We start from the raw sequence: 20,812 nt of genomic DNA on the forward strand, positions 1-20,812 counted from the left end.
TTTAAAATGGAAAATGAAATTGCTCAGGGAAGATTAGAACAGCACAAAAAGGTCTGGGTTCTTCGAGATTCTCCCTTTATGTAATGACTGTTGTACAAGTGTAGGTAGTGAACAGAGAGGGTTGGAGGCAGTGACACTGTCAAGATGGCAATATTGTTCATTCCCAATGTCAGTTCCTTCACAAGAAGAACAACTAGCAACTTTCCATAGATAAGACATCACTGTGAACATCCCAGAATCCGGGGATGAGGCGAAAGCAGCCCCGTGGACTGCAGAGACTGAGAAGGACAGCATTAGAAGGTAAGATGAATGGCTACCTTCTGGTTGAACTGCCCCTCCCTCAGGTCAGCACAGCGCTGCATGGAGAGCACCCCTCCCCCCAGAACTAGGGTTTCACCAATGGGTAAAGAGAGCCTAAGGTGGACATTCACCTTCCCCACCAGTTGCAGAATGTATCCCAAGATGCCCATTCAGGTCTCACATGACTGTGAGACTTGATTTCTGGAGATCAGATAGAGACAGAGAAGGGGAGCGGGGCCTATAGCAACCAGTGCTGAGGTCTTGGCAAACCACATTTTTGCTTGCAGTGGCCTCTGAGCTGAGATCCCAGGCAGCCTCTCTGCCCACCTGCAGAGCTGAGCTGGTAGCCCTGTCTGGCCAGAGAGCTCAATCGCTATTTCTGCCTGATTAAAGTCCCCAGTGAATAGGCCATAATGGCCATGGAACCCATTCCAACACCCCACCCAGGCAGGAAGCAAGCTCACAGCCCTGCCCAATTGCTGAGCACAGCCTCCAGCTCCTGCCTCTCCAAAAAGCCTGGGCAGAGGATTTGGGAAGTTACAGGACCCATCCTACAACCCTGTTAGGTCGGAAAGACTGACCCAATTGTTAAGCATAGCCTCTGATCCCATGTAGCCAAGGAGCCCCCACAGCCTTGGAGCCTCGGCTATAGTACCATGAAGCTGCAGAGCCCAAGTGTACGAATTTAAACATTTCACTACGAAAAATTAACTAAGCACAAACGAATACAGTAATGCAGAAAATGAGGAGCAAAAAAGCTATGGGGCATATAAAGAACAAATAACAGAGTAACAGAAATAAACTACTAAGTGTAAATCATGAATAAATAGAAAATTTGAACAATAACAAGGAGACTGAATCAGTAACCAAAAACCTCTCAACAAAGAAAAGCTCAACAGTGAATTCTACCTAACATTTAAAGAAAATTTAATGCCAATCCTTTTTGAACCCTTCCAAAAACTAAACAAGGAACATTCCCAAACTTATTTTAAGAGGCCAGCATTATTTGAATACCAAATGAGGATAAGGACACTATAAGAAAAGAAAACTGCAGGCCAATATTTTTGATGAATGTAGATGCAAAAATTCTCAACAAAATACTAGCAAACCAAATTCAACAGCACATTAAAAGCAACACACCATGATCAAGTTGGACTCACCCCTGGGTTGCAAAGATGGTTCAACATATACAAATCAATAAATGTGATACACCAAATTAATAGAATGAAATATAAATATTACAAAGGAGCATAAATGACAAGCTCATAGCAAAATCATACTCAATGGTGAAATTTCAAAAACTTTTTCTCTAAAATTAGGAATAGGATAATGGTGCCCACTCTCACATATTCAACGTAGTACTGGAAGTCCTAGCCAGAGCAATCAATCAAGTAAAAGAAATAAAAGGCATCTGAATCAGAAAAGAAGTAAAATTATCTTTGTTTGCAGATCTTATACATAGAAAATACTAAATACACCATCAAAAAACTGCTAGAAGTAAAACAATGTCAGTAAACTTACAGGGTACAAAATCATTTCTGATTACAACAGTATCAGAAACAATCAAATACTGATGCACCTGGGTGGCTTAGTCAGCTAAGCATCTGACTGGCTCAGGGCATGATCTCATGGTTCATGAGTTTGAGCCCTGTGTTGGGCTCTGTGCTGAAGCTCAGAGCCTAGAGCCTGCTTCAGATTCTGTATCTCCTTCTCTCTCTGCCCCACCCACCCTTGCTCGTGCTCTTTCTTTGTCTCTCAAAAATGAGTAAACGTTAAAAAAATACTAAGGAATACATTTTTTCTTTCTTTTTTTTTTAATATTTTTATTTATTTCTAGGAGAGAGAGAGACAGCGTGAGCTGGGGAGGGCCAGAGAGAGAGGGAGACACAGAATCCGAAACAGGCTCCAGGCTCTGAGCTGGCAGTCAGCACAGAGCCCGACGCGGGGCTCGAACCCACAAACTGCAAGATCATGACCTAAGTGAAAGTCGAACGCTTAACCGGCTAAGCCACCCAGGCGCCCCCTAAGGAATACATTTAACCAAGGAGGTGAAATGGCTCTACACTGAAAACTATAAGTCATTGCTGAAAGAAACAGAAGAAAATACAAATAAATAGAAGGCTATCTCACGCTCACAGATTGGAAGAGCGAATATTGTTAAAATCTCCATGCTTCCCAAAGCTATATAGATTGCATATAGATTCAATGTAATCTCTATCAAGATCCCAATGTCATGTTTTTACAGAAATAGAAAAAACAATTTTAAAATTTGAATGGAACCAAAAAAGACCCTAAATGGTCAAAGAAGTTCCAAGAAAAAAGAACAAAGCTGGAAGCATCACACTTTCTGATTTCAAGCTATATTTTAAAGCTATAGAAATCAAAACAATATGGTACTGTCATAGAAACAGACACATAGTTAAATGGAACAGAACTGGGAGCGAGCCCAGAAATAAACCTATGCATAGATGGTCAACTAATATTTGACAAGGGAGCCAAGAATACTCAATAGTGAAAAGATAGTCTCTTCAATAAATTGTGTTGGGAAAACTAGATAGTGTATGCAAAAGAATGGCTCTTAACCCCTATCTTACACCATTCACAAACACTAACTCAAAATGGATTACAGGCTTACATGTGAGACCTGAAATCATAAAACTTCTAGAAGAAAACATAAGGGGAAGAAAACCCCTTGAGATTGGATTTGGCAAATGAATTTTTGGTTATGATACCAAAAGCACAAGCAACAAAAGCAAAATAAAGAAGAGGGACTATATCAAATTAAAAAAGACACAATCAACAAAATGAAAAGATAACCTTCAAAGAATAAAGGAAAATATTTGCAAACCCCATATCTGAGAAGGGATTAATATCCAAAATATATGAGAAACTATACAAGTCAATAGGAAAAAAAAAAAAACCCAAAAAGCAAAAAACAAATAAACTGATTTAAAAATGAGCAAAGCACCTGAATGGAAATTTTTCCAAAGAAGATAGTCAAATGGCCAATGGGTACATGAAAAGATGTTCAACATCAGTATTAATTGGGGAAATGCAAATTATACTGAGACCTCTTCTCACACCTGTTAGAATGGCTATTCTCAAAAAGGACAAGACATAACAAGTGCTGGTAAAAGAGAACCCAGTGTTGGTGGAAATGTAAACTGGTGCAGCCTCCAAGGAAAACTGTATGAAGTTTCCTCAAAATTTACAAAAAATAAAACAGCAATATCACTTCCATATATATACATATCCAGAGGAAATGAAATCTTTATCTCAAAGAAGTACCAGGATCCCTGGTTCATTGCAGCATTATTTATAACAGCCAAGATATGGAAACAACCTAAGTGTCCACTGATGGATGAATGGATAAAAAGAAAATGTGATTATATAAATACACAACAGGATATTATTCAACCATAAATAAGAAAACCCTGCTATTTGTGACAACATGGATGAAACTTGAGGTCATTTTGCTAAGTGCAATCAGATAGAGAAAAACTGATGTTACATGAACTCACTTGTATGTGAAATCTAAAAAACTGACTCACAGAAACTGTGAGTAGATTAATCATTATGGAGAGGGGAGAATGGGTAAAGGTAGTACAAAGGGTGCAAGCTTCCAGTTATAAGATAAATAAGTGGCAGGCACTTGCTGAATTAGTCAGTAGAGAATGTGACTCTTGATCTCGGGATTGTGAGTTCCAGCAAGCCCCACACTGGGCATATATCTTACTTAAAACAACAACAACAGGGTGCTTGGGTGGCTCAGTCAGTTAAGCGTCCAACTCTTGATTTTGGCTCAGGTCACGATCTCATGGTTCATGAGTTCAAGACCCACATAGAGCTCCGTGCTGACAGGATTCTCTCCTTTTCCACCCCTCCACAGCTCATTCTCTCTCTCATACTCTCATACTCTCTAGCTCTCACTCTCACTCTCTCAAAATAAATAATTTTCTTAAAAAAATTTAAAAAGCGAGAGAGGGGAAAAAAGATTACTAAGTCTGGGTATGTAATGTAAAGCATGGTTACTACTACTAATGATACTGCATTGTATATTTGAAAGTTGCTAAGAAAGTAGATCTTAAAATTTTTCAACACACATGAACTGTAACTATTTGCGGTGATGGATATCTTAACTAACCTTCTTTTGGCAAATATTTTGGCAAATATTTCACTCATACATCAAATCATCACATTGTACATGTTAAATTTACACAATGGTATCTGTCAATTATATCTCAGTAAAGCTAGAGAAAAACAAAACAGACCCATAAAGCAAAAGTTGGAGTTGCAGACTGATTGTGAAGCAGACAATTTTTAAAGTATCATTTCCTCAATTCTTTTGATTCTGCTGGTGGGACCATTAGAATACATAACTTCCTTGGGGCGCCTGGGTGGCTTAGTCGGTTAAGCGTCCGACTTTCGCTTAGGTCATGATCTCGCGGTTCGTGGGTTCGAGCCCTGCGTCGGGCTCTCTGCTGACTGCCAGCTCAGAGCCTGGACCCTGTTTCAGAGTCTGTGACTCCCTCTCTCTCTGACCCTCCCCTGCTCACGCTGTCTCTCTCTCTCCTAGAAATAAATAAAACATTAAAAAAAAAAAAAAAGAATACATAACTTCCCTTCAGCCAACAATTGCTGTCTTCCCAAAACAGCCTAACTTCCTAAGTGGAAGCTGAAATCATCCTAAAAGAAGCTAGAATTTTGCAAAATCAATTCTGATTTTTTTTCCTTTATAGAAGAACAATGTGTACTTTAATTTCCTGACACCTAAAAGATTTATGATCTTGTTTTCTTGACAAGCTTAGCAAGAAATTATTTCAATTTAGTGTCATTTCAAAATAGTAGATGTTATTAAAATATTCTAGATAATATGGCAATTGAAGAATACAGACAGGATTAGACTAGAACTTAGTCAGCTCTTGTAGGAAAGGAAATTAACTAAGTAAACCCATTTCAAGTCAAGTTAAAAATAATTTAGTAGGCACCTAACGTATGCAAACCGCTGTCTCAGATACTCTCCATCCCCTATGAGCAAGTCATAGTCACTCACTTTGTAATCTAATTTCTTACAAACAGACATGTAACTAATAAAATTCACAGTAGAATAAAATGAGCTCTTGTGTAAGTACTTGTATAAGCAAAGTACATTTGGGTCATCTTGAAAGAAGAAAGTAACTTAGTAAATGTTGAAGTGGAGGGAAGAGGAAAGTACCTAACAGCAGAAAAATGAAGTCCATTTCTCAGCTCCTGAGACTCACCTTCCTCTGGGATGTTGAGAAAAAAGGATGTTTGCCTCACATTTGTTCCTGAGTCACCCTCTTTGCAGCTGCTTCTGTGAGTCACTTGCTCTCTCCATTGCCCTCAGCTCTGCTCTGATTCTCCATCCTGGTCCCCAACTGGATGATCTGGGATTCCTTTTCTTATGACATAATGATGGCATCCATGGAAGGATATAAGATCACACTTCCTTTTGTTGCTTTTCTCTTTAATTTCCCACAACACCACCAATATGAACATGTGCATATCTAGTATATTTTAATTAAAGGATTGGTGAAGACCGAGGGCATTTACAATATAGGAAGATAAACTTGAAATTGGATGACAAACATGACAATTCTCACAGCCCAAGAGGAAAAATCAGAAGTCCTTTACAGGCATCCCTTTGGGGAAACATCCTAATTCCAAACTCTCCTCCCTTACTTGAAGTCCAGCCTTCTCTTGCCCCTTCTAAGAATGGCCAAGTTCTTCAACCCTCCAAATCCAAATCCTTACCATATAACTGTGTAAATCCCACTATTGCCCCTGAGCCCCCACCTGGATAACTTAAGGACACAGTAACTATAGCAATGTGTAGTTTCGGTGAGGAGACTCAGTGACAGCCAAGATGAGCTGTGCCCGCAAGTCCAATCTGTCTTTTGAAGTCTCCATGCCAGTCCAGTGTGAACCAATGCATCTTTGTCATTCTTCCAGTTTTCCTCATGGGTAACTGTTAAACTAAACATGTCCCGCACTCCTTTTCTAGTAGAAACAATACTTTCAAAGACAGTAGATTCTAAATGTATATGAAGGAAGATAAACTTTTTCTAAATGTGAAGTTATCTTCCTATATTCTCCTGCTCACAGTGGAAATAGCACTTTACACAACTGTGCCAAGAAGTTTTGGGTTCTTTTTCTTACTTCCAGACAATTCCTAGAGGCCCACCTATGCTTCAGAAATAAAGCCTTCCATGCCAAGAAACAGAAGCATCTACCCTGATGGCCCACATTTAGTTACATAAAAATGAAGGAAATTTCAAAGTTCATTTTTCTTGGGGCCAGGTTGAATTCATAGGCAGGCCGTTTCTTCTCAACGATCTCTATAGGTAAGGAGACTGTGGAAAGATGGGAACAGACACAAACTGGTATAGCTGTCTGGTGCCCAAGGAACCCATACTCTTCCTCAGAGGAACAGTTCTTAAACCCCTTAATCTCAGGAATGGGCATGTGACCAGCCTGAACCAATCATAATGCTAAATATTCTCAGCCATAGAAATTCATCTAGAGATTGGAAACATGATTCAAGGCTGGCCAATCAGAGTCATGTCTTAGCATTTTAACCTAAAATTGGATGAGAGAAGCCCCTTTTACCCTAAGGATGATGAAAGTACAGCACTGACTGAAACTCTGTTTTCCGCCATAAGAAAAAATCTTCCCTCCAGAGTAAAATAGAATAAAACCAATATGAAGAGGAAAGCTGAAATGAGATTCAAAAGAGTATGTTATTCAGTGCTTGAGTGCCTGGTTCCAGTCACTGAGGTCTTCAAAATCACTGTGGTTCCTAAGAACTATCCTTTAATTCTCAGAGTGTTTCCAGTATTCTTTTAATTTAGCTCAAATTTTACTTCAACTGGATGGAATTTTCTCTTCTTGCACACAAAATATTCCTGAGATTATGCCCTGTCCACACCAGATACCTCTCCTAAGAGTGGGAATGAAAAAAGGAAAAGTTACTCTTCTGGTTAAACATAAGCAAATCCTACTTATGCAATCAGAAAGTCCTTCTCTGACTCATGGCATCATTCTACATAAAGTCAAATGTGACTCTTCAGAAAAGGATTTTGTAACATGCTAATATAATATCATAGATCTTACACGTCTTAATCAACTAGTTGTTAAATAGAGCCAGCCCCTTCTAAGTATGGAATCAATTGCGTATGCTACAAGCTTATCTTCAGAACATAACTGCAATACATGTATGCATGTGATGTCTAATAATTAGTGGGTAACATATGGTCAGTGAACCAAAATGGTGATGTGGCATACCAAAAATTGTACTTCAAATCAGTTTTATCCAGGAGATAAATCTTGCTAAATGTTTTTCCCACTTTCCTGACTTTACAGGAAAACATACGAGAGAGCTCTTGAGTAGCACATTTGATGGGAAGTTTTGTAAGCCTATAGTTGGGGCTTCCCATGATCTGAGAGAACTGAGGATGGTCACGCAGAATGCCACTGCCACTAACCCAGACCATCTCCTGTGAAGAACTGGGGAGCCTCAAGGAACCCAGCCTGATAATTCCTGATGCTTTGCTGCAAGTGTTTTCTTGGGGAATAGCCCAATAGAATATTTATTTCTGTAGATTATGTTAATATATGTATGTCAATTCACAAAGCCTGTGACGCAGTCCTATGAAGAACTACTTTGGGGACACAGAAATCAAGAAATACTGAGAAGAGTAGACTGTAGTGAAGTCTTTATCGATATCTATATCAGAGAGAGTTGGGTAACTTCTAGAGATTCAGCCCAAGCCCTAGTTGTTACTAAGGGGTAAGAAACCTCAATGTCTGCATTATATACCTTAACAACTACAACCGTATGCTTCAAAGCAGTGTGAGTTATTAACATGTAACCCAGATGTCAGATGAATCCCTCTGCCTCTTAAGATGGTTCAAATTCCCATTCCATATTTCTCCAGTGAAAGTCCAGTGCCCATACTCAGATTCCTTGGGAATTCCCAGGGGACTTTCATTCTCATTGTTATTTCTAGCTCTGACTCCTACTTCCGCTGATTAGTTTAACTGACAGATTAACTTGCCACGGGGCACACGCGATCCCTACTCTGCACCCCATTAACCCAGACATGGAATCTGGCCCATCTATCCCCACAGGATACTTGCTCGTATATGCACTGCACTCACACGGGGCATTCATGCATATAAGCAGAGTGTACCAAAGATGTGGGACAATATGATGGTGTTTTTACATTAATAAGAAGATCATTAAACGGAACACTACATACTCCACATCTTAAAAGATTTTCAGGTCTCTCATGTATTGCCCCAGCAAGTGCTCCCTCACACATCCTGCTTGCTCAGGCTTCCCCACCTCCAGGTGTTTACTGTAGAGCATTGCAGAGCTGACTGTTCTTTCATTGTGTCCAGCTACCCATGCCCTCAGGGTGCACGTTCCACCCAAGTGGCTCATGGTGCATTTCCCTAAAACAGATTCTGGCTCCAGCTGTCAAGACTTTTTCCTCCTAATATGCATAGAATGAATTAAATCCTGACACTGGAAGATCCTAAAGCACTCTAGCTTTTCTTGCCCGGGAGCAAAAAAGCTCTCAGCTTAGGTCACATCTCCCATGCTAAAGAGCATTGTGTTACCCAGGTCATTTGCTGTAGGTAGGTCCCACCAAGAGATGATATTGTGACTAGACTCCCAGAAGTTGATCTGTTAGAACATTCAGCGTTTTAGTAATCCATAATAAACTGAACCCCAAATTAAATTTAAAGAGACACATTAGCAAGAATGGAAAGGAAGTTGGATTCCTTCCTGTAGCAGAACATGTGGGATTGAAGAATTTAAATGACATCAGGAAACAGCTGGTCTTCAGATCAAGTGATTAATAACCACATCGTTTTGAACTTTAAAATGGCCATTTCCCAATTCTGCAAGATCATTCCAGTCAAAAACATTATTTGTTTTCTATTTTGATATGAGGAATGGGACAGGGAGCAGGTATCTCTCTCCCTCTGGAGAAGGTGGTAATGAATATGATCAAATGATCCATGAGTTTGTATTCTTTTCTTTGAGTCCAAAAATACCCTTGTATGGACTATATCCCAGTCTGGAGGGCCAGGGTTTTAATGCTGTGACTAGTGGGGTAACGTGTCGTTCACCTTCTTTCCCCCTAGATCTGCCGATGTCACGTCAACACCATCGAGTTGGCAGGCCTCCGCTCTGTGATCTCTAACTCCTTCCACCCTCGGCCTGGCCCACAGACTCAGTCTAAGCCTCCCCCCTTCCATCTCACTGAGCTCCGGCCCCAAACATCTCTATGCAGTTTCCCAAACACACGAGGCATATTCTGGCCTTAGAGCCTTTGGACTGCTGCTTCCCTAGCTGGAGCGCTTGTCCTGCATGTATCCATCCCCATGGCAGCTTCACACACTTCATCCACTCATAAAGACGCCCTGTGACTGCCTTACCTAAAATGGGATCCTTGTCACCCTTTATCCCTCGTCCTTGCTTTATCTTTCTTCTAAGAACTTACTGCTACCTGATATTATATTGTAACTTCTTGTCCATCTCCCCAGTAGAAAGTCCCTGAGATCAAGGACTTCGTTCAGGCCACCGCTGTGTCTCCTAGAACAGTGACTCTCACACAATATATTGAATTAGTGAATAAAAAAATGAATGAATGAGTGATAGCCCTGCAGCAAACTGTGTAACTTAGTGGTTTTGGGAATAGATTTTTGAGATAGCAAATCTGGTTCAAATTCTGGCTCCTTTCTTTAAAAACTATCGGGAGTTCACTGAGTCCCTAACTTATATCGCAGGCTTATTGTACAGATTAAATGAGGTAACATATGAAAGTTATTTAGCAGGATAAGCATCGTCATTTTCTCATTGTTCCCACCTCTTATTTTATATAGATGAGTGACCAGAGGTAGACTGAGACAGAGGGACTGGGGCAGCATCTCTGACCTTGGGGATAACATGTACAGAAAAGGAAACAAATCTCCCATTCCCTCATAAAGGCATCCTCAACCAATACCAAAACCCTTAAACACATACACTCACCTTGACTCAGCAATTTTATTTCTGTAAATGTCTCCCAAAGAAATGATCACCTGTATGGGCAAAGATTCTTTGTCACAGCTCTTTGTCACAGTCTTATTTATAATAACAAGAAATGAGAAGTATAGTAGGCGTCCAAGAGGGAATATTAGATAAATCATGGTACAGCCATATGATGTGATATTACTTGGCTATTTAGAATGAAATTATAGACAAAGAGTTAGTAAGAAGAGAAAATGCTTACATACACTCAAATAAAGGACAAGCATCGACAAAAAGTCTGGGTAGCTGGAATCGTAATGAATTGTATGTTCTTTGTATATCTCTGAATTTCCCATATTTGCTTCAGTAAGTAAGCATTATTTTTATGGTCAGTCTTCGAAATAAAAATTATAATAGCTTGTTAACATGCTCACAGTAAAGCGTTACTACATTTTATGGGGAGAGCCATGAGAGATGCCTAAACTTGAGGAAGTTTCCCAACTTCTGAGGGAGCGAATTCTTTTCCCAAATATCACGGTTTTAAGTGAGCAATCCCTCTAAAAGCTTCAGCACTCAGCAGATGCCACAGTAGTCTAGCTTCGTGACCATCAGGACTGACTGCGCGTGTGTCCTGAGCAGCTACATTACTCTGTATTAGCACATTTAACTGATGACATTAGCAACATTGCATTTTAAAAACCAAATTGACTTATAGCATTACTCATTAGATTTAAATACTAGAGTGATTCATCATTTACTGTAAATCTATTAGATAAATTACACTGCAAAATTCACCATCGTCAGTGTGGCAGGGCTGCCTGGAAATTAAGAATGGGAAGGGAAATTGAAGGAGAGAGATTCCTATCCATGATTTGAAATTTAAACTTAGATAGCTATGGCAAGCATCCGAGCCTCAGCCAAAGAGGACAAGGCATCTGCCACATGTCTAAGATATTCCACTCTAATAATAGCCTACGACCTCTTTTGGAACAGGTTAATGCCTTGCTTCATAAGGAAAAATCTTGAATGTTAAAATACTTTTAGGATTATTTCCTTACCCTTTAAATTTTTTTTTTCACAATGTAACTGGGCTGCATATGTGATATATGCAACCATGGTTGGGTTTCTGCTAGTTAAATATAGTCCCAAACCAACAGCATGTTCGGCTGGGGGCCCTCGCTCACCAGATGTTATTCCACTAATAGTGAGTGAGCTCATCCTTGGTGTGGAAGGTTATTCATTTGGGAGAGAATAATGAAAGTGAGACAATCATTACGTCACCTTTTCCTGTACATTATTCTCCCCTGCAGCTAACAAGGAAAACATGCTGCCGTGTTAGTAGTAAGCTAAGTCATGTTTTTGCTTTCTTAGATCTACTTAAAGAGAATCACGGGTCGATTCTACTTCAGATTAATTTTAAATATCTTATGTGAGAATTTGCATTTGGAGAGTGAGACTTTGGGATTGTGTTTGTCTCAGACCCAAGCGTCCTGACTGTTTTGACATGTGATTGTCTGGGTCTGATGCCCAGGAGCACTGTCCCCTCTTCACACCTTTGCAGGAGATATCTCGGTTTCCTCTTTTGGCCATTTGGGAGGCAGAGATTGCTGTTTCTGGAAACACGAGGACTTCTGAATAATAGAGTAAATGTTTAAAATAATGTTCATGAGGTCATGTCTTTTTTATGTTTGAATGACTCATTCGGTGCTACCTATCAAACCCTAAATTCAAGTTCAGAGTAGAATTCATTGATAGATAATACAGCAAATAGGGGCTATATCTCACACACACACGCGCGCGCGCACACACATGCACACACACACACAGAGACTTTATAAAAAACAAAAGCAATCTTTAACTGAAAAACTATTTTTTTAGAAAGCACGCATTTATCATTAATAACCTTAACTCACTATTGAATTTTATCACAGCCTTCCTTTATATATAGTAACAACTCAGCAGCAAGCAATTTTACAAAATTTCTTTAAATGGCTTTAACTTTCTGCTAAGGGCCTTTTCTAGTGTCTTGTTCATCTTTAGAGAACACAACCACAAAAGCAAATGAAACATCCAATAATGACCCACCTGACGAAGCTCTTTAGTTACCTGGCTCTTCAGGTACCTGGCCTGTTTCCTCAGCCTCCTCGTACTCTCTTGGGCTGCCCACATCTTCATCTAAGCACCCAAAGGAGAAAGTTTGGTGCCTAGGGAAATTCTTGGCCCATTATAAAGCCTTCCATATTTTTTATTTCTATCATGTTTTCCCATATCGGTCTCTACTCGGTACCTGCCTCCTCCCATGGCACACTTTGTACAAAGAACAGTGAACTGAAACTCAGTACTTCTGAGAGTAGTTCCCAACTTTGCCACTTTTTCTCTCTTCTTTCCGCCTTTCAGACTCATCATTTGTCAAGCTGGAATAATACCACAGGTGACAAAAATCCTGAAATGTATGGCACTTACATGTTTAATGCGTTTGAAAAGCGGGGACATGCCACTGGACCCAGGCAGTCTTGCCTTCATGAGCCCCTTCCTTCATGGAAAACATATAAAAAATTATATTTTATTCTCTGATGTCAGCTATAGCAACAACTTTCTAGCTATGTCTCCTGAAGCAAGGGAAACAAAATCAAAAATGAATTAAAAAATTAAAAGCTTCTGCATAGTGAGATCAACAGTTAACAAAAATAAAGGCAATCTACTGAATGGAAGATGTTTGCAAATGACATTTGCAGTAAAGGGTTAGTATCCAAAATATATAAAGAGCTTATATAACTCAATACCTAAAAAACAAATCATCCAATTAAAAATGGCAAAAAACGTGAACAGACATTTCTCCAAAGAAGACATCCAGATGGCCAACAGATACACAAAAAGATGCTCAAAATCACTCATCATCAGGGAAATGCAAATCAAAACTACCCTGAGATATCACCTCACACCTGTCAGAATGCCTAAAATAAAAAGCAAGAAACAACAAGTGTTGGTGAGCATATGGAGAAAAAGGAACCCTTGTGTGCACTTTTGGTGAATGTGAACTAGCGCAGTCACTGTGGAAAAGAGCACGGATGTTCCTCAAAAAGTTAAAAATAGAGCTATCATGTGATCTTATAATCATACTACTGAGTATCTACCCCCAAATGTAAAAACACCAACTCCAAGGGATACACGCACCCCTATGTTTATTGCAGCATTATTTACAATAGCCGAACTATGGAAGAAATCCAAATGTCCACTGATAGATGATATCAAAAAGAAGGAAATCTTGCCATTTGCAACAACATATATGGAGCTAGAGAGTATTATACTAAGCAAAATAAGTCAGTTAGAGAAAGACAATATCATATGATTTCACTCATATGTGGAATTGAAGAAACAAAACAAATGAGCAAAGGGGAAAAAAAGAGAGAAAGAGAGACAAAGAAAGAAACAGACTCTTAACTATAGAGAACAAACCAATGGTTACTAAAGGGGAGGGGGCTGGGAGGATGGGTAAAATAGGGGATGGAGATTAATGGTACACTTATGGGGGCTGCCTGGCTGGCTTGGTCGGAGAAGCCTGTGACTCTTGATCTTAGGGTTGAGTTTGAGCCCCATGTAGGATGTCAAGATCACTTAAATAAATAAAACTTTAAAAAAAGAGTACACTTACCATGATGAGCACTGAGTGATGTATAGAATTGTTGAATCACTATCACCTGAAACTAATATAACACTGCATATTAACTATACTGAAATTAAAATTGAAAACAATAAAAAGCATTTACATAACTTGGGGCACCTGGGTGGCTCAGTCCAACTTTGCTAAGCATCCAACTTTGGCCCAGGTCATGATCTTGTGGTTCATGAGTTTGAGCCTTACGACAGGCTCTGTGCTGACAGCTCAGAGCCTGGAGCCTGCTAAGGATTCTGTCTCCCTCTCTCTCTGCCCCTTGTCTGCTCACTCTCTGTCTCTCTCTCTCTGTCTGTCTCTCTCTCAAAAATAAACGAACATTAAAAAAATTTACATAACTTAAAAAATTAATTTTATGAATGTGGTGATACAACAATAAAAATAAATTAATATTATAAATTAAAACCTTTTTCTTGACCTGAAAGTTCATTTCTTTCTCTTCTGATGTCAAAGGAATTAAAATGTGGGCCCCTAAAAGTATTGGGAGCCCACAGCACCATGTCTAATAGAAAAATCAGCACCGTCCACACCACAAAGTCCCCACTGAGGTACCACAGTTTGCCTTCTTCCCTCTATCCCAGAGGGCTTTTGTTGTTATTGTTCCCTCCTGCCTTCTTTCCCCTTTTCTGCTGATTGTTTTCACTGGAGATAAGTTGCCTCTTCCCAGCCTCTTTTATGTTCTTCAACTCTGGTGAGTCAAGACACACTTGCAAACAGACACAACTCAAAGAATGAAAAATATCAAAAACTGTCCTAGGAACGTAGAGGATGATTCAGGTTCAGTCTACGCTGCTATCCTCTACCATCTCCAGAAACACTCCAAGGCGGATCAAAAAAACCACTTCTAAGTGGAGAGGTATTTATACAGAGATATTTCTGGAATCATGTGCATCAAATGTTAAGAATGGTTTTTTGTTTGTTTATTTGCTTGTTTGTTTTTAGAGAGGGAAAGAGAGAAAGTGCACAGGATAGGAGCAGAGGGAGAGAAAGAGAGAGAGAGAATCCCCAGCAGGCACGACACTCAGCACGGAGCGTGACCTGGGGTTCGATCCCACCACAGCGAGATCATGACCGGAGTCAAAATCAATAGTTGGACGTTCAACTGACTGAGCCATCAAGGCACCCCTTAAGAATGTTTTTTATTTAAAAAGAAAAAAGAAAGAAAAGAATGGTTTTTATTAGACTGTTGGCTTTGGGCGATTTTTTTTTACTTTTTCCTCTTGGCAATTTCTATATTTCTCACATTTTTGAAATGAGCGTAATTTTGAATAGAAAGGATAAAAATAGTAAAACTTAATTTTAATAAGGATCAACTAGGGTATTTTTCCAGAATAGGCACTGACTCAGATTCTATTTACCCATTCCAGAACGGTTCCTGCTCTCTAAAGCACACCTCACCAAATCCATGCCTGTAGATAGTTCCTTTTCGGGCTAACTTGGTCATAGAACTTGCTTTGGCCAGTGGGATAGCGCTGCAAGCAGAGGTTTAAATAACGATTTTCCTGAGACCATGTTTTGAGTTGGAGATGAAGGCAAATCTCTTAAAAGACTTTTATGTTTTATAATCATCAAGAGAAAGAGGAAAAATCTTTGTATTTTCCTTTAACACATTTTTCCATTTGCTATCACCTGAAAGTGCAAAAGAACTTCAAGTGTCTCAGTACTTAAAAGGGAGGAGTTAATATGCTGACACACAATAAGTTGAGTATTTTTCTCAGTGGGTGGCCTTGCAAATGCACCCACCCATACTCACACACATACACACACACTCACATAGCCAACCATATGGCCCTCATTTTCTGTATCTATTTCTGTTTATGTTAACCCAAGAATTCTGCCACTGTAAGACAGCTGACTAACCTTTTGCCCCTTGTTTCTTTCTTTCATTAAACAGAGGGCTTAGCTTGGAACATTTCTTCGGTGCTGTTTTCTTCAGTTTTCCTCACATGGCAAAAGAGTTCAAGGCTAAGCTGCTCAGTAAAAATTACATTCAGACTACTATTTTCTTTTAAACCATTCCCCTATCTGCACTGTCTAAATTCTTTTTCTTTTGTACTTCATTTGTTTAAGGCCGTAGTCTTGCCCTCCTTTTTTCTACCAAGAAAGAAAGCAAAAGATCCTGAATGATTTTAGCATATGAAGACTCAGAATTAGTATAGAAGCTGGAAGTACTGAGAGCCCGCCATGGGCCTTGCATCTTAGTGAACGTTACAGGAAGCTGTAAGTGGTTCCTGGCCAAACGGAGGAGTCTGCTGCCTGGGGGTCCACAGGCTCTTGGGTCACCCCCACAGGGTGGGTGGGACCGTGGGGAACTGAATAGCACCAGCTCAGGCTAGGAGGACAGCTGTTCCTCAGCTCCAGCCAACTGTTGCCACGTGGGAATGTAGGCCCTGTCTTGCCAGGTCAGCTAGTTTTTCCCAAAAAACTAGAAATCAAGATTTTTGCGTGAAATCTCTCTATTAAAAAAGTTGTCAACTAATTCAATTTTTTTACAAAAACCATGTGGGTCAACAAACGTGCAGGCCAAATCAAATAAGTCTGCAGGCCCGATTTGGGCTACAGCTTGCCGGTTTGCACCTTCTGCTTTGCATTATAAACTTCCCCAGAATTTAAAAGTGCTTACCGCTCAAAATGACTTGGTGATGTTTATAGTGATCTTTGTACATTTTATGGGGAAACGCCATGGATAAGCCTACTTGTACACAAATTCTAAAAATAAAATCAGCCACTTCATCATTCAGTGCTACAGGGAAAAGTACCTTCTTGACAGAATTCTTCACTTCTAAATAATTGTTTTGCTCTCATGTAGAGTCAGTCTAAATGATGTATGTAGCAAGCCTTAATAGTATATTTTTTAGGATCAGATCTATATGCACAGATATAAAATACTACCCTATAACAAAAACGACCCCTATGGAAGATTATTTCAGGTTTCTGCAGGATTATTATTGCTGGATATATAACAAGTAGTTGGCAAGGATGTGGAGAAATTGGAACATCTCTACACTGTTGGTGGGAATGTAAAATGATGCAACTCCCATGTAAACAGTATGATGGTTCCTCAAAAAATTAAAAATAGAATTACCATATGATCCAGCGATCCCACTTCTGAATATATACATCCAGAGTCTTGGATGAAGCCGGGTCTTGAAGAGATATTTGTACATCCATGTTCATAGCAGCATTATTCACAACAGCCAAAAGATGAAAGCAACCAAAGTGTTCACTGACAGTTGAATGGAAAAGCAAAATGTGGTCTATACATACAGTGGAACATTATTCAGTCTTAAAAGGAAGGAAATTCTGACACATCTGTAAGACAGCTGACTAACCTTCTGCCGTGGATGAATCTTGAGGACATTTTGCTAAGCGAGACGAGCCAGTCATAAAAAGGCAGATACTGTATGGTTTCACTTACATATCTAGAGTAGGCAAATGCAAAGAAATAGGAAGTAGAATGGTGGTCACCAGGAGTTGGGGGAAAAGGGAAAGAGGTAGGTTTTATTTAATGGGTGTATCGATCATGGTTCTCCGGAGAAACAGAACCAAAATAATGTTTATTTATGTACATAGAGATTTATTTGAAGAAAGTGCCTCATTATGGAGAAATTATAAGAAATTATGGAGGCTGGCATGTGGGAGATTTGCAGGTAGGCCATCAGTCTGGAGATCTAGAGAGGAGCCCATGTTACAGTTTCAGTCTGAAGGCTGTCTGCTGGTAGAATTCCCTCCTGCCTGCTGGAGGTCAATCTTTTATTCTATTCAGGCCTTCAACTGATTATAAGTCCTATCCATGTTATGGAGAGGAAACTGCCTTAATAGAGCCTACCAATTTAAATAAAAATATCACCCAAAAACACCCTCAAAGAAGTATCCAGAATAACGTTTGACAAAATATTTGGGCACTGTGACCAGGTGATATTGTCACTTAAAATTAACCATCACAGTGGGTATAAAGCACCCATTTCAGAGGATGAAAATTTCTGGAAATTAGTTGCATATAAATGTGAACGTACCTAACACTACTGAAATTTATACTTTAAAATGGTTAAGATGGTAAATTTTAGCTTATGTGTATTTTACCACAATTTTGTTTTTAGTTTTTTTTTTTAATTTTTTTAACGTTTTTTTATTTTTGAGACAGAGAGAGACAGAGCACGAGCTGGGGACGGGCAGAAAAAGACAGAGACACAGAATCTGAAACAGGCTCCAGACTCTGAGCTGTCAGCACAGAGCCCAATGCGGGGCTCAAATCCATGGAGCATGAGATCATGACCTGAGCCGAAGTCAGATGTCGAAAGTACTGAGCCACTCAGGCGCCCCTACCACAATTTTGTTAAACAACATATTAGATCTTTCATTTGGGCCTGTAGCACCAGCAGGATGGGCAGATGGTCAAGGTCTTCGTACTGCCAAGAAGCTTCACAGCCACAAACAGGACCAAAGTGGAATGATAAACAGTACAAGGAAGCCCATTTGAACACAGCCCTGAAGGCCAACTCCTGAAAGCACTTTACGTTCAAAGAGAATTTTGCTTGAAAAAGTTGGAGGTGAAGCCAAACAGCTAAATTCTGTCCCCAGGAAATGTGTCAGGGGCCTGATGATCAAAAAGGGCAAGAAACTCACAGCTTTCATACCCACATTGCAGAAAACAATGACGTTCTGGTTGCTGGATTAGTTGCAAAGGCCATGCTGTTGGTGACATTTCTGGTGGCAACTTTAAGGTTGTCAAAATAGCCAATGTCTCTCTATTGGCCTTCTGCAAAAACAAGAAGAAAAGACCAAAACCACAAGTTTTGATGATGCAAACATGATACTAACAAGCTTTCATATGCTAAAAAAAATTGTACATTAGAGAGACAAATTTTCTTTCACTAAATACCAAAATAAATCTTTCTATAAGAAACATTAGGGTACAAACTGGATTGTATCCTAACTTTAGGATTTTGCAAGTGACCCCTAAAATGTTCCCCATATAGCAAACTTCTATAAAAGTTTGAGAGGGTACATTATTATACTTTTAAAAAGTTATTTCTGTGGGGAGTTACAATTATATAACCCAGGTATATCGCTTCCTGAAGATATAATTTTCCTCAGGAATATCGCATAGAGAGTAAGGGAAAAAGAAGTTAATCCATTCCTTTAATTGTGGCTATCAATAACAAACTTCTCAACTGAAACATTGATGATGTCTAAATAGCACTCAATTCATGGATTAACCATTTGATAAATGACTATCATTTTAATATTTGTGTAAACATTGCTATGAACCTAAGAAGTAGAATCCAAGTCATAGGATAAGCAAATCCATGCTTGTGATGCTTTTCAGGTAGGTTTTCTGGGACTTCGTGCTTATCCTTGGGGATTCTTAATGAAGTAAGTGACTTCATTAAGTCACTTCATTGTTTAGTGACTATTATGGCATTCTTAACCTGGAGACTCAGATCATGCACTCAATTGCCTATATGTTGGAGAAATCTTCTTAGTACAAGTATCCAAAACTGAAACTTAACAGATGTGACAAGAAGCACCCCTCCTTTGGTCCGGCTCTAATCTAGCCATTAGTGTACCTATTAACAAGATTATGTGAGTAATAATAGTTCTGATCCTAATGCTAAAGATCAGGGTATGATTATGGGTGGCAAAATAATTACCAAGTATAATTTAAAAGTGATGTAAGTTTTAGTTATTCTAAATTCCATAGGAAAGATCAATTTAGCTTTTTGTATTTTATTAACAGTTTCTGTAATGGCTTTTTTAACCTCCCATGAAATTAGAGTGTTAAATAAGGTAGATCATTACTGTTGAGGAGAAAGTGAACTCTCCTGCTCCATGAGAAGGTAGCCCCTCCAGAAGCCTTCCAGTCTCCAGGAAGTGCGAATACTTTGAGATACTCATTCAGGCCCAGAGACATCCAGCCTGATGATGTGATGACAGGGATACTGGCTGAAATGCTGAGCTCAGCCCATTGCAATTTCGTATTTTGGAGTCTCTCTGTTTTGGAAAGGAATGTATTGTTTTCTTTATCTTTACTTTGTTTTTAAAAATTCCTCAACTGTATATACAAACTTGGCAAACCAGTGAATCGTAACTATGGAGGAAATCTATAAAGTCCATCCAGCATATTTCTCTGTTTCTGAGTAAAACCAAACTTCAAACTTAGGTCTATCTTCTCTATTTTTTAATGTTTATTTATTGATTTTGAGAGAGAGAGAGAGAGAGAGAGAGAGGGAGACAGTGTGCACACACACATGTATGAGTAGGAGAAGGGTCAAAGAGACCGCTTTCGAGGATCCCAAGCAGGTTCTCAGCTGTCAGCTTAGAGCCCCAGTACCTGATGCGGGGCTCATTGTCACTGACTGAGATAATAACTGGAGTGGAAATCAAGAGTGTGACACTTAACCCAGTCACCCAGGCTCCCTGGTCTACCTTTTCAAATGTATCTCTAGGGAAGGCTTTTCCCTAACTGTCCCCTTCCACCCTCACCCAGACTAGGTTAGGTTTCACTAGTGTAAACTTCCACAGTGTATAGTATTTCTCCTTTAAAGCTCATACCGCAAAAGGAACCAAATAATTACTCGAACTTTTGGTTTAAGATGGCTCACTATACTCACATGTGTGCCTTTATTCTCCTCACAAATCCTGCTGATATGATTAAAGAAATACAGCAATAAAAAAAAAAATCCGTAACAGGAATGGCACCAATAGACCAGAAGAGTACGAAAATTCCAGATTTAATCCAGGTAGGAGAAAATGTATGGAGGCAAAGAACCAGAAGCTTCATGTAAGTGATA

At 39.4% G+C, this 20,812-nt stretch overlaps 1 pseudogene; it reads left to right on the forward strand.

Moving 5' to 3' along the window:
- The first annotated feature begins 245 nt into the window (after positions 1 to 245).
- LOC144224819 (small ribosomal subunit protein uS12 pseudogene) lies at positions 246 to 18,832 on the forward strand (annotated as a pseudogene).
- The last annotated feature ends 1,980 nt before the right edge of the window (positions 18,833 to 20,812 follow it).

This window comes from Crocuta crocuta, unplaced genomic scaffold, assembly GCF_008692635.1.
Source record: "Crocuta crocuta isolate KB4526 unplaced genomic scaffold, BGI_CrCroc_1.0 scaffold112, whole genome shotgun sequence".
In the NCBI taxonomy this organism is placed as follows: domain Eukaryota; kingdom Metazoa; phylum Chordata; class Mammalia; order Carnivora; family Hyaenidae; genus Crocuta; species Crocuta crocuta.